Source organism: Labeo rohita, chromosome 5 (assembly GCF_022985175.1).
Source record: "Labeo rohita strain BAU-BD-2019 chromosome 5, IGBB_LRoh.1.0, whole genome shotgun sequence".
NCBI classification, from domain to species: Eukaryota; Metazoa; Chordata; class Actinopteri; order Cypriniformes; family Cyprinidae; genus Labeo; species Labeo rohita.
The window spans coordinates 43,852,081-43,866,138 of NC_066873.1; the positions used below are offsets into that span (position 1 = coordinate 43,852,081).

The following is a 14,058-nucleotide window of genomic DNA, read 5'->3' on the forward strand; positions in this document are numbered from 1 at the left end:
ATCTTCATCTTCACAGAACATGATAAAATCGAAAATTTTGACCCGTATAATGTATTTTTGGCTATTGCTACAAATATACCCATGCTACTAATCACATATGTGCTGTCAAACGTTGTCAAACTAAGAGAATGAAATTCTAAAAGCAACCTCCACAAATGAGTGTAAATATGTCTGTATTTTTGTGTGTGGCAGGGAAGAACTGTGCTGAAATTGTTATCTTTGCATGTAAATTACAAATCATATTAATGATGTGTTTGGGGGTAGTTATGACTAATACAGGGTTTCTCCAGATTTTCTAAAATATAAGGCTTTTTAGGACATGCACAAATAAAATGAACTAATACTGCACACCATTACAGAACAAACCCATTCAATCTCAAAATAAATCAGGAATCTATACTTCTTTTACTTAATTAAACAGGCTGCTGCTCATTTTCAACTGCAAAACATGGTAACTGCACGTTTAAATACTCAGAACTGTTTTGTTCAATATTTACATACGTATCAGTATTGGTATCGGAATTCTCTGCACTTGTTAATACACATAAAATAGAGGTCCATTGATATTGGATGTCGCTGATACAATATGTGTGTTTTTGAGGAAAAGCAATTTAAAAAAATGATTGTGACAATACTAATAAAATCTACTATTTGAAGGTGTTAAATAATGTTCTTAGTCTTTCTTTCAGTGACCCAGAGAGGAGCCACATGGGTTTACGCTGATATAAATGGCAGATTCTGATTAGTGTGTAATCAAAATGCCAATAATAGCCAGGGGGGAAAAGCATTTTATGCATATTGATAAACTTTTAATCATAAACAAGCCTGAAATGCACTGGAACCCTACTTTTGAAATGTCTATGCTGTACTACTTCCAGCTGCTGAGAGATGAGAGACAAAAATATGCACTCTTACAACCATATTGTTATATAAATAAGATGTAATCACTTTTATTTACATTAGCCTTTTGAAGTGTAATAAGTGCATGTCTGTATTGTGATTGTACACTGTTTTCTGTCCCCAAATTTAAGACCTCTTAAGAAAATCGAGATTTGGTGTACTATTTAAAATTCAATGTGATCAAAGACTTTTTAAGGGCCCACAGGAATCCTGTAATATGACTAAAATAATATCTCATCCTAGCAAATGAAGCCGCCTCATTCTGTCTTAAAAATTCAACACTGATAAACTAATAAAAGAACATACTTGTCGTCCTGTGAACAACTGAATCATGTAAAAATTAAAGGTTAGTCTTTTGGATAAAGTGTGTATTTGAATGTTTATTGCATGACTCTGTGTACTTTCATTTTAAGTAAAGAGATTTCTTTTATCTCTGGGAACAAGGTAAAATACATTTGTGATAAATGTCATTATGCCACAAATGCATTCACTGTAAAAAAAAATGACTGTGAATTTAACGGTTAAAATCTGTTAAATGGTTAATGGTAAAATACCGTACAATTTACAGTGAATGACCATAAATTGACATTCCCAGAATTCTTGAGTAAGACCTAAAATTATATTAAAATGAACAGAAATATTACTTTAAAAACGTTACTAAACATTTCATTTAAAAATATTCTACAGAATTAAGTTTTTCCTATATTAAAGGTAATCATGCAGACATATTTTTTTTCTTTAACTAAAGTGGTCATGTTAAAGTCGCTGTCAGAGCTGAAGCATTCAGTCGAGCAAATTAGATCATCTATTCAAACGCTTTCTTACAAACTATCATTTACAAGTGAGTAAATTCTAATTCTAAACTCTAAAAAATGACTGTGAATTTAACGGTAAAAAACTGTTGGTTTTTTACCGTTGATGGTAAAAAATGGTTAATGGTAAAATACCGTACAATTTACAGTGAATGACCATAAATTGACATTCCCAGAATTCCCTTTGTGTTACATTTTTTTTTAAATTTGATGTTTTTTTGTTGAAAAAAATAAAATAATGTGTGTTACCATGATGATGTTTAGTGTTTGTGTGAATGACACTGTGCACCTTCAATATATGTTAATATTTAAAAGCTGCTTGTGATAAGCTTTGGTTAGGCTTTTGGATTTTCTCATCACTACCTGCTTTTGGTGGTTATAAGTGTATTACAAAGGTACAAAATCGATTTCAGTACTTCAATAGATTGATACATTAACATTATATCAGTTAATGAAATTATGGTATTTACCTGTAAATTTAAGTGAAAAATGTAAAACGTTGCTACCATATTTTTTACGGTAAAATTCCGGCAACCACAACTGCCGTTTTTTTACTGTAAGTTTTACGGATTTTTTTTTTTTTTTACAGTGTACATATACCTTTACAACATTCTTATAAGTGTTAATGAAATCTGATATGCAAATGCAAATATTAGATGCAGTTGACTGACGTCCACTTATCAGTATGTTTAAGCTATAAAAGAGGTCTGGCCACTGCTATTTTCATGCAGATTGTACTAAAAAATAGGTACAGGATTTTTAAGGGCAGACCGCATGCTTCATATTCACACCAATTCCAAATTTTAATTATAGCCAAAATGGCTAAAATGTCATACTAACTATTTTCACTTGGAGTGACACTTCAAATGAAAAAAAAAAAGTCAACGCACAAGACAGTATAAATCGAAATGACAAACTAGATCTATGGAATGGGGCACATTTTGGGGAGACTTTTTATTTTTATTTTATATATTTATTTATTATTATTTAGTTTTTTGTGATTAACAGATAATCTTTAGCTAATGCATAATGTAAAGTAGAACTATCCTTATACCTCTTATAAAGAAAACTTATATGCAAATAAAAAAAAGTTGCATTACAATTTTTTTTTGGACATTTTCCTATCGGTGTCTTAGTAAAAGAATACCTAGAATCCTCCCAGTCCCTAAATCAGAATGTAGAAGTGAAATATTTAATATAAGGAACATGACTGCATAATGGATTATTGTAAAAGGGAGGTGTTCTTCTGATTTTTCATTAAAAGAAGCAAGTGACTGACGGTCTCAGAAAATAGGAATGGATTGCTCTAAAGAATACAGTAGAATGGAGGTGGAATCTGAACCAAAGAAATCATTTTGGAGAGGTTTGAAAGATTTACGTAATCGCATTCTATTTGATACAACAAAAAACTCTTTGAGAAATAGAGAAACTAACTTGAATCTAAAGGCAGTTTTTTTTTAATTATCACTACAAAAGCAACTTTTATATTTGAGATGTAACTGGAATCGAGAATGACAAATTTTGCTATATTTTTTTCAGCTTTAATTATTGATTACATTCATGTGCTAAGTATGGTTACTAATGTTTTCTGATACATGTATCTTTAGTACTTTTGCTTATACACAGTGGTTGTAATATTACTCTAACCTCTTTTAAAGTTTTAAAGTTCAGAGGAGAAGAAATTAACAATATAAATGAATCAAGTGTATGTTCTTTCAGCAGGTCTTCCATGCAAGAAACAAACTGGCATCCTTGTGATTCTAGGAACAGTCTACATGACTGTTTTCATGGTCATGACTTTTGTCATCTGTGAGTGAATTAAACACCACAGTTATAATATTATATTATCAATCAATCAATTTTTTGATCAAAGTCATCAATTATTGTTTAAAAATATTACCTGTATTCTCTCTATTAATGATATTATAAAGCTGTTTAATTCTTATATAAAAAATGGTTTTGTTTAAAAATAGTTTTTGATGAAGTGTAGAGTGTCACAGTATTCTGAAAAACTGTTCAATTAACTAACTCACCAGTAACTGTAACATGAATCTTGTTCGTATCTATGAACTGAGTTTACAGAGATTTGCATCACCGCATGAAGAGAAGCTGGAAAATGTGACAGTTTGTTTGCTTGTTTATCTGTTTATTTTGGTTTGAAGATTCACATCAAGAACGAAACTTCTCAATGCTTCAGAGTTGGATGAACAGCCATACTTCTGATCTAACCTCAGTCAAATCTGATTTTCAGATCACAGGTGAGAACTTCACCATCATTGTTACAGATTAGTCTTGGTAATGGATTTTTAATTAATTATTACTTTTGATAGGTGGTGATCTAGAAAAGAAAGTTGCAGAGCTGCAGACCTTAGTATCCAGCTTGAGTTCACATATGAACACATCTGGACCAAGCAGCCCAATGGCCAGGGGTTAGTGTCTTGTCTTGTTTTATTTTGTGCAACATCATTTAATTGAACTAAAAATGAACTAAAAAATGATTTGCATTTTTTTTTTGTTAGTAATATTTTGATCATAAATTCATCATAAAGTGTCAACATAACTCTTCAAATGTCCTCCATAAAAATTGTCACATTACTAATGTTTGTTTGGAGGAAAATATTTAATCAATTAATTTTTGCATGACCCTGACAAGTCAATCTCAACAGAACATGACGGCTAGCTATGCCTTTCTTCTTTGACTTCTTTGACACTAAAATAGTCTAAGATATGACATCTGCATAAAAAGCATTGATTATTTACTTATTAATTGTCTCTCTGACTCTATATGCATTAGAAATGAAAATGAAGTTGTCTAGTATCGAGACCCTGATGACCGGTCTTGGTTGTCACTGAATTCACTCGCATCCAAACAAGAAGAAAACCTACAAAAGCTGGGTGAATTTACTTTTCAGTTTTGAATTCTCAACTTTAAAACAACATTTCAAAGGTTTGAAGCTGTTTATTAATTGGCCCAATGATGACACTTTCTCTCTTTTTTTCTCCAACAGAGCGACGGCAGGATGCGTCACACACTGAAGTCAAGAGCTTGATGGACAGTTTGAGTTCTGCAGCATCAGAACTTAGGGATAAACTAACAACAGACAGTTTGATGACATCTGTTTTTTCTACTTCACGCACACAACGGATCTTGAGTAAGACCTAAAATGATATTAAAATGAACAGAAATATCACTTTAAAAACATTACTAAACATTTCATTTAAAAATATTCTACAGAATTAAAGGTAATCATGCAGACATATTTTTTTTTCTTTAACTAAAGCGGTCATGTTAAAGTCGCTGTCAGAGCTGAAGCATTCAGTCGAGCAAATAAGATCATCTATTCAAACGCTTTCTTACAAACTATCATTTACAAGTGAGTAAATTCTAATTCTAAACTCAACGTGCAATACTGCTCTCAAATATATGTGGCTTTATATGTCTTTCGTGCTACACCATTACGCACTCTTTTTTTCTCTTGCTTACACAGATTTACTTACACCAGGCTGCACTGAACCTGATTGGATCCCGTTCAGAAACAGCTGTTACCTGTTCTCAGATAATACAATGAACTGGACCGAAGCAAAGGATTACTGCGAAGAGAAGTAATCAAAGGATTACTGCGATGCTTCTAAAAATAGAAGATGGTTCTGAGAAGGAGTGGGTGCGTAACAGACACACACTTTTTCCTTAAAGGGGAAGTCCACTTCCAGAACAACACTTTACAAATAATGTTCTCACCCCCTTGTCATCCAAGATGTTCATGTCTTTCTTTCTTCAGTCGTGAAGAAATTATGTTTTTTGAGGAAAACATTTCAGCATTTTTCCCCATATAATGGACTGATATGGTGCCATGATTTTGAACTTTTAAAATGCAGTTTAAATGCGGCTTCAAACGATCCCAAATGCGGTTGTAAACAATCTCAGCCCAGAAAGAAGGGTCTTACCTAGCAAAACGATTGGTTATTTTAATAAAAAATAATACAATTTATATTTTTAATGTCAAATGCTGGTCTTGTCTTACTCTGCCTGAACTGTTTTTGTTCCGGTTCATGACAGTTAGGGTATGTCGAAAAACTCCCATCTCATGTTCTCCCTCAAGGGTGAACATGGTTAAGGGTGTTTGATTTTCTTTGCATGTTCACTTTGCAAAGACGGGTCAGAACTTCTGCAGCGATGTAGGATGATTTTGAAATTATTTTTGTTAAGGGAGAAAATACGATTAGTGTTTTTCAACATACTCTAACTGTCTTGAGTCAGAATACACAGAGTTCAGGAGAGAAAGGCACCATATATGGAGAAAAATGCAGAAATGTTTTCCTCAAAAAACATAATTTCTTTACGACTAAAGAAAGAAAGACATAAACATCTTGGATGGCGAGGGGGTGAGTACACTATATGTGAATCTTTGTTTTGGAAGTGGACTCCTGCTTTAATACCTTCCATTTTGTCTTTCCTAGGTTTTTGTTAACATTTACCTCCATTCCTAGCAATTTGTAAGCCACTTCGCCAAACCACATGACTACTGGATTGGTCTTCGGACGAGAGCACAGGGCAATGGAGATGGACGGATGACACTCCGTACACCATTAATAAAGAGTGAGTTGAATATCCACCTTATTTTTCCCAGGAGAGCGGGCATGGCCATTTGGGTTTGGCTTCCAGTCTCATCCACATCCAGCTATACAAAACAGCTTGTTTTGCAAATTGGTGTGACTTACCATATTATTTTAATGTATTATCTTAATTATGAACACACTGGTTTGTAGTGCAAACAGTTTTACTGTTTCCTGCACGTTTTTATTATTCTTCTCGTAATTTCCCTATAGCAGATAATGAATCGGAAGTCTCGTCAATAGGCTTACTTCCACATTGAAGAATAAGGTGGACAGAGAACTGGATATTTTGGTTCTGGATAATTAATGTATTATTGAGAACTCACATTCAAGACCAAATATAAACGGATCTAACATAAACCGTGATTGCATATACTAACATACAGTGTTGTGGGTAATGCATTACAAGTAATGCGAGTTGTGTAATCAGATTACTTTCTTCCAAGTAACTAGTAAAGTAAAGCATTACTTTTACAAGAAAATATTACTTTTTCAAATAAGTAACACCTTTTACTCTTTCACATTTATTGACTGACTAGTCTCCTGTCCCCATGTTGAGAGAAATCGAAAGTACAGAGGCATTGACCATATGCACGCATTACTTCCTTATTTTAGGCAAGCCGGCTCAGTCATTTCCGGTCAACTGTACTGTGCTGTAATAGGAGTGTCCTTTGCTCGTTTTCTCTACATAATCCATTCACAATTCGAAAAAAAAGTGTTGTTTGTCTAAGAGGACCAAACGTCCATGTTTACCGTTTTAAGAATGACAAACGTTGAGTGTAAAAAATTATGAGAGTAAAAATCCACTAAATATGCACAAGTCATTGCTATGATTGACAGTAATAACCAAATGAAACATCTGACAAGTCGATGTCAAAAACAGAGTTGTGCATTAAATGATTCAGGCTAAATTCAGAGTAAGAAAACTACAGCAGTAACAAGTTTGTGTTGATTGAATATAGGCTATTTAATAGCTTTTACAGTTCAAGATAAAACGTAAAAATCGTAGTTATTAAATTAAATATAAAATATTTCAAATTTATATTGATTTGTATTGAATCCATTATTTAATTCTTATACCATTAATATTTTACTTATTTAATTTATAGTGAACTACATACAAGTCTTCAAATAATTCACCCTTATAGTCTGTTTGAGTCTGAGCTTATTTATTTATTTATTCATTTTATTGACTTTACTATACAATATACTTAAGTGCGGTAAAAGTACTTACTTACTAAAATTTGTTATACTAGTAATTTTATAATAAATCGAAAAGCAGGACTGAAAAAAGGGATTTAAAATGAGTGATCCTCTACTGCAATCTTCTGGTTATAAGGGTAATTTCATATCATTTTCATCTTAAAGGGGAAGTCCACTTCCAGAACAACAATTTACAAATAATTTACTCACCCCCTTGTCATCCACCATGTTCATGACTTTCTTTCTTCAGTCGTAAAGAAATTATGTTTTTTAAGGAAAACATTTCAGCATTTTTCTCCATATAATGGACTGATATGGTTCCCTGATTTTGAACTTCCAAAATGCAGTTTAAATGCGGCTTTAAATGATCCCAAATGCGGTTGTAAACTATCCCAGCCGAAAAAGAAGGGTCTTATCTAGCGAAACGATTGGTTATTTACTTAAAAAAAAAAAAAAATACAATTGAAATACTTTTTAAACTCAAACGCTCGTCTTGTCTTGCTTTCCCTGAACTCTGTGTATTCTGGTTCAAGACAGTTAGGGTATGTTGAAAAACTGACTGTATTTTCTCCCTCAACTTCAAAAATCATTTCAAAATGATCCTATATCGCTGCAGAAGTACCGACCCAGTCTTTGCAAAGTGAACATGCAAAGAAGATCAAACACTCTTAACAAAAAAGGTAAAACAGCGATATAAGACGATTTTGAAGTTGAGGAAAAAATGAGCTGGGAGTTTTTCGACATACCCTAATTGTCATGAACAGGAATAAAAACAGTCCAGGCAAAGTAAGACAAGACGAGCATTTGGCATTAACAAATATATAAATTGTTTTATTTTTATTAAAATAACCAGTCGTTTCGCTAGAAGACCCTTCTTCCTCGGCTGGGATCGTTTACAACCGCATTTAAGATCGTTTAAAGCCACATTTAAACTGTATTTTGGAAGTTCAAAATCGGGGCACCATATCAGTCCATTACATGGGGAAAAATGCTGAAATGTTTTCCTCAAAAAACATAATTTCTTTACGACTGAAGAAAGAAAGACATGAACATCTTGGATGACAAGGGGTTGAGTAAATTATTCGTAAATTGTTGTTCTGGAAGTGGACTTCTATAAAAAGTCATTGTTTACCATGAAAAGACATTTTTTCTTCTCGTCTTTATGAATGAAAAGTGAATCTTTGAAGTGAATTTTACTGCACAGCTGTAGAGTTGAAAACAATAAAGTCTTTAAAAAATTACAAGATTTAAAAAAAAACTGGTTCATGACTATGAAGTAAAGTTATTGATTATCAAGAATACTATTAGAATGTCGTTGAAGATAAGCATTGTTCATGCCGCTATCATTATTTACGATGTTGCATTTATGATTTTTCTCAGTTTCTGATAAGAATGAGGCAGGAAAGGAGTCTTAAGAGTCTCCACTTATATATAGCGCATATAAATGAGCTTTACCATTAGTTTACGAGCTAGCTTTCCATTATGCGGAAGTTCTAAAGAATGCTTTGTGCATATGGTCAGTTGGGGTTGGAGCTAAACTCTGCAGGGCACTAATCTGTCCCACCACAGTTTCATAATGAACCAAACATATTTTAAAATTTATCATAATAAATAACATAAGAGTCTCAAACGTTGTGTTTTGCTCCAAAATAAAAGGTTGTCAGTTGTTATCATAGTACCCTTTCAGCGTTTAAGGGGATTTTGCAGGGCTGGCGTCAGAGCTGTTCAATTCATTGGATCAACACCATTGGTTTCTATGAAGTGAAACATCAGCTTCAACATTACTTGGGTGACTGATTGACTGAAGGGTTTTAATGAGGACTCATTCACAAAGACAGTCCCTTGCCGCCACCTACTGGTATACAATGTAACTGCACTGACTAGTGCTGAAATATTATCATTGTATAGTCAGTGGCATAAAATGGGCTTAAATTTCAGTAATATTGTCTATCACTTATTATTTCTGGGGCCCAACAAAAAGTAGTTATCATGATAGGTCAACTGTAAGTAAAATAATATACTTATAAAATACTCATTTTTTAATTTACCTGTATTTTACATTACATTTGTTTTACAATACATATTATTTGTCTAAAGGATAATCATAATAATAATAATAAGTATTCTTCTTCTTATTATTATTATATTTTAATTGTCTGGCTTCCTAAAACACAAGTGTGAATGTAATGTAGACAGACAAACTTCATCACAACTAAAAGGTGGTTTAAAGTTCAGGTCAGGACTAAGTCCAGGACTTTTTACTTTATTCACACTGAACATTTGTTGTTGTTTTTTTTTTTTTTTTTACTAGATTGATGCACTTAACTTTAAAATCTAAAAAACTGTCTAGACCCCAGATCCCCTAGAGGGACAGAGGTCCTCTCGCCGCAGTCTCGTAAAATCCTGTGGGAAACACTGCTAGCATAATAAACTATAAATGAATATGTAACAGATTTTATTTTTGCAGACACTGGAGACCTGGGCAGCCAGATGACTGGACCGAACACGGCCTGGGAGATGAAGGAGAGGACTGTGGGCAAATTGCATATGATGGGATGCTTAATGATGCCCACTGCTCTACCAAAATGAAGTATATATGTGAAATGCAAAAATGAATTGTGGAAAAGTGGAATTCTGAAAGCACAGTGTAAAAAATGTTTTGACCATATTAAGTTTTCGTGTGTGAGAACTATGTAAAATACAAATCACATTAATGATGTGTTTATAAGTTTTGTGGTGTAGTTACTAATATGACTTATTTAAAGTAGAAGTGACTTTCAGAACAAAAATTGACAGATAATGTAGTCACCCCTTGTCATCTAAGATATTCATGTCTTTCTTTCTTCAGTCGATAAGAAATTATGTTTTTTTTAAGGAAAACATTTCAGGAATGTTTTCCATATAGTGGACTTCAATGGTGTCCCTAAGTTTGAACTTCCAAAATGCAGTTGAATGCAGCTTCAAATGGCTCTAAACGATCCCAGCCGAGGAATAAGGGTCTTATCTAGCAAAATGATCTGTAATTTTTCGAAACAAATAGACAATTTATAAACTTTTTACCCTCAAATGCTCGTCTCTGTGATGTGCATGCGTAGTCTGTGTAATCCAGGTCAATACAGTTATGGTAGTTCGAAAAACTCTTGTCTTGTTTTCTTCTTCAACATCAAAATTGTCCTACATCGCTGTTTTACCCCTTTTTTTGTAAAGGGCGTTTGATCTTCTTTGCATGTTCATTTTGTAAACACTGGGTCTGTACTTCTGCAGCAATGTAGAACAATCTTGAAGTTGGGTAAGAAAACGAGATGGGGGTTTTTCTTTTTTTTTTATTCATTCAAATACATTTAAACATCACCGCACAATCCAAAAAAACATACAATAACATACAAACACATAAATGCTCATTTCGCTATCCGCATTATTAATAATTCAAGAATTACATACATTTAAGGATATTCAATTCTACCTTCAACCAATTTTTCTAAAAAACCCAGTATCATCTTCACACACACAAAGAAGAAGCAGAACAAAAAAATTTAATAAATAAATAAATAAATAATAATGATACGTGAAAATCACTCCTCCAATCCAAAGTAATTAATAAAAGGTGACCACAATTCCAAATAAGAACTAATATTCTTCCTAGCTATAGCCGATGTCCGTTCCATGTCTATTTAATGATTGTTTAGCTTTCCAATGTTGAAGAATAGCTTTTTTTGCTAAAATGAAGGCAATATAAATCAACTTTTCATAATGCGGTGCAACATCTATCCCCAAACCTACTCCCAACAAACAACAGGATGGAGAAAATGGTATTTCTATGTCAAGTAACACATGCAATTTCTTTATAACCCCCAACCAAAAATTCAGAACAGGATTACAATGTCATAAGTAATGGAGGTAAGTATCTAGACTCCCAAGATTACAATGAACACGTGTGGGTGAATTAGTAAAACCCATTTTATACTTTCTATATTGTGTAATATGTACTCTATGCAGAGTCTTATACTGAATAAGTTGTAAATTAAAATTAACAAAGAAAAATTATTTTTTCAAATCTGCGTCCATATATTAAAATCACGGGAAAGAGATAAATCTGATTCCCATTTTCCAATAGGTAAATGCATCAAATTATCTATACTTAATAATAATTTAAATAATTTAGATAACATTCCTTTTGATGGTGCAAGTGTTCTAATCTGAGTAACAAATGCAGAGGGTTGAAGTGTAATATACTTAATATTTACGTTATATTTGCTAAAAAATGGGTTTGCACTTGGACGAATTCTAAAAGCCTGCTTATTTAATCCATATCTTTATTTAAATGGATCTTTTTGAGGAAAATGGGTAGCTAGATTTGTGGCCTTGGACCACCACTCTTAGGTAGCTCAGGTATATTTGTAGCAATGGCCAAATACATTGTAAGGGTAAAAATTATCGATTTTTCTTTCATGTCAAAAATCATTAGGATAATAAGATCATGCTCCATTAAGATATTTTGTAAAATTCCTACCATAAATATATCAAAACTTAATTTTTGATTAGTAACACACATTGCTAAGAACTTCATTTGGACAACTTTAAAGGTGATTTTTCTCAATATTTAGATTTCTGTGCACCCTCAGATTCCAGATTTTCAAATAATTGTATATATAATTGCCAAATACTGTCCTATCCTAATAAACCATACATCAATAGAAAGCTCATTTATTCAGTTTAAATTGAATTCTGAGAAATAAAGCTTTACTTATGGTGTTTAAAATAAGCATTGTTGAGGGAAAAATTAATATTTAGCACTCACAGACATTCATATTAATGTGATATTAATTTAATTTAATCTATATGATATAAAAAAAGAGTTGTAGAATTTTTGCTTTGTGGAAATACAAGAAAATTGGTAGATTAAAATAAGAATTTATGAAACCCCAGAGAAAAGAAGTCCTGTGCAAATAGGGTTTTTATGAAAATTAGTTAATTAGTCATGTCTTTTTCTTTATATGTTGATGCTTTGATGAAATGTGTTGCAATAATGTATGTCTTTTGTGCTACACATGCTATAATGCATTTACTCTCTTACTTACACCAGGCTGTACTGAATCCGGTTCAGCAACAGATGTTACCTGTTCTCTTGTGATGTAATCAGCTGGACCAAAGCAAATTATTACTGTGTAATAATTATTAAGAGCAGGCAGGGTATGTTACTCTTAAAAATAGAAGATGCCTCTGAGAGGGAGTTTGTGAGTAACAAACAAACACACACCTTTTTCCTTAAAACCCTCCAATCTCTCTTTCATTAATTCTCTTATCTCCTTCCAAACACACACCTTTTTTACCTATATGGTGAAACCACATTTATACTAGACTGGTTTAACGGACCAGAACACAAGGCAGTGGAGATGGGCGGATGACACTTCTTACACCATGAATGAAGCATTAGTTGAATATATGAGGGGCTTTTCCACAGGAGGAACCTTTTCATAGTTACTAGAACTATTGGCAGAAGTACCCACTCTTTGACGTGTTTGCACCACAGGAACTACGAAGGTATTTAGTTCTAGAAACTCCATTTGGGGGAACTAAATGACCTCATACTTCAGAGCAGAGCCTAAAACAGTTCTAGATGAACTCTCACTGACATAAGTGTACGCTGATTGGCCAAACACATACGAAACACCACGAAAAAGCCATGTAAAAATATTTACTCCACGAACGTGGACATCAGGCCACGACTAGAAAAAATGAATAAAATATGATGTTTTTTTATTGTAATGTGTTTTTTATTGTGACAATCAGTTTAATAATCTAGTTTAATAATGAAGTTTAACTCTTAAGAATTCAATAATCAAGAAGAATTACACTGATAAACTAATAAAATAACACTTTTGGCTAAAGTGTTTATTTAAATTTTTTTGACTCTGTGTACTTTCATTTTCAGTAAATTAGTTTTCTTTTATTTCTGGGTACGAGGTAAATTACTTTTGTGGTAACTGTCATCATGCCACAAATGCAGTCAAAAGAGCTCTACTTGTATTCACCTTGCATAAAACATTCTTATAACCTGCATATGCAGCTGCAGATATTAAATGCATTTGGTTGACGTCCACACCATCAGTCGACATCGTATCACGATAAATGTCAAATCTTAATTTCTTTCAAGTTTAAAGTCAGATTTTTGCTCCAAAGTGAAAGTTGTAAAAACCAGACCACTAATTTTCCTTTAACAAGATATCTAAATAGAAAAAAATATTATAAAAATTGTAGCAACCTCAGTTTTGTATGGTTAAATTTATTCTGACCCAGTTTTTTTTTTTTTTTTTTTTTTTTTTTTTAATTAAGCATTGGTCTCCTATAGTAGCAAGTATGGGATGATATTAGACTCAAAACGATTAATAGGTGCACGCACCATTATCCATGTACTGGATCAATTTTATGCATGTATCTTACAATCCACAAACAAATGCCTTTCAATTTGAGTCTGTGGAATTCGGGATTAAATGATTGTGCAACGATTTGTACAAATACAGACATGTTT

The 14,058-nt window shown here is 32.7% G+C and overlaps 1 pseudogene; it reads left to right on the forward strand.

The window, feature by feature from the left end:
- Positions 1–3,442: 3,442 nt before the first annotated feature.
- Positions 3,443–10,393, forward strand: LOC127165142 (asialoglycoprotein receptor 1-like; annotated as a pseudogene).
- Positions 10,394–14,058: the final 3,665 nt, after the last annotated feature.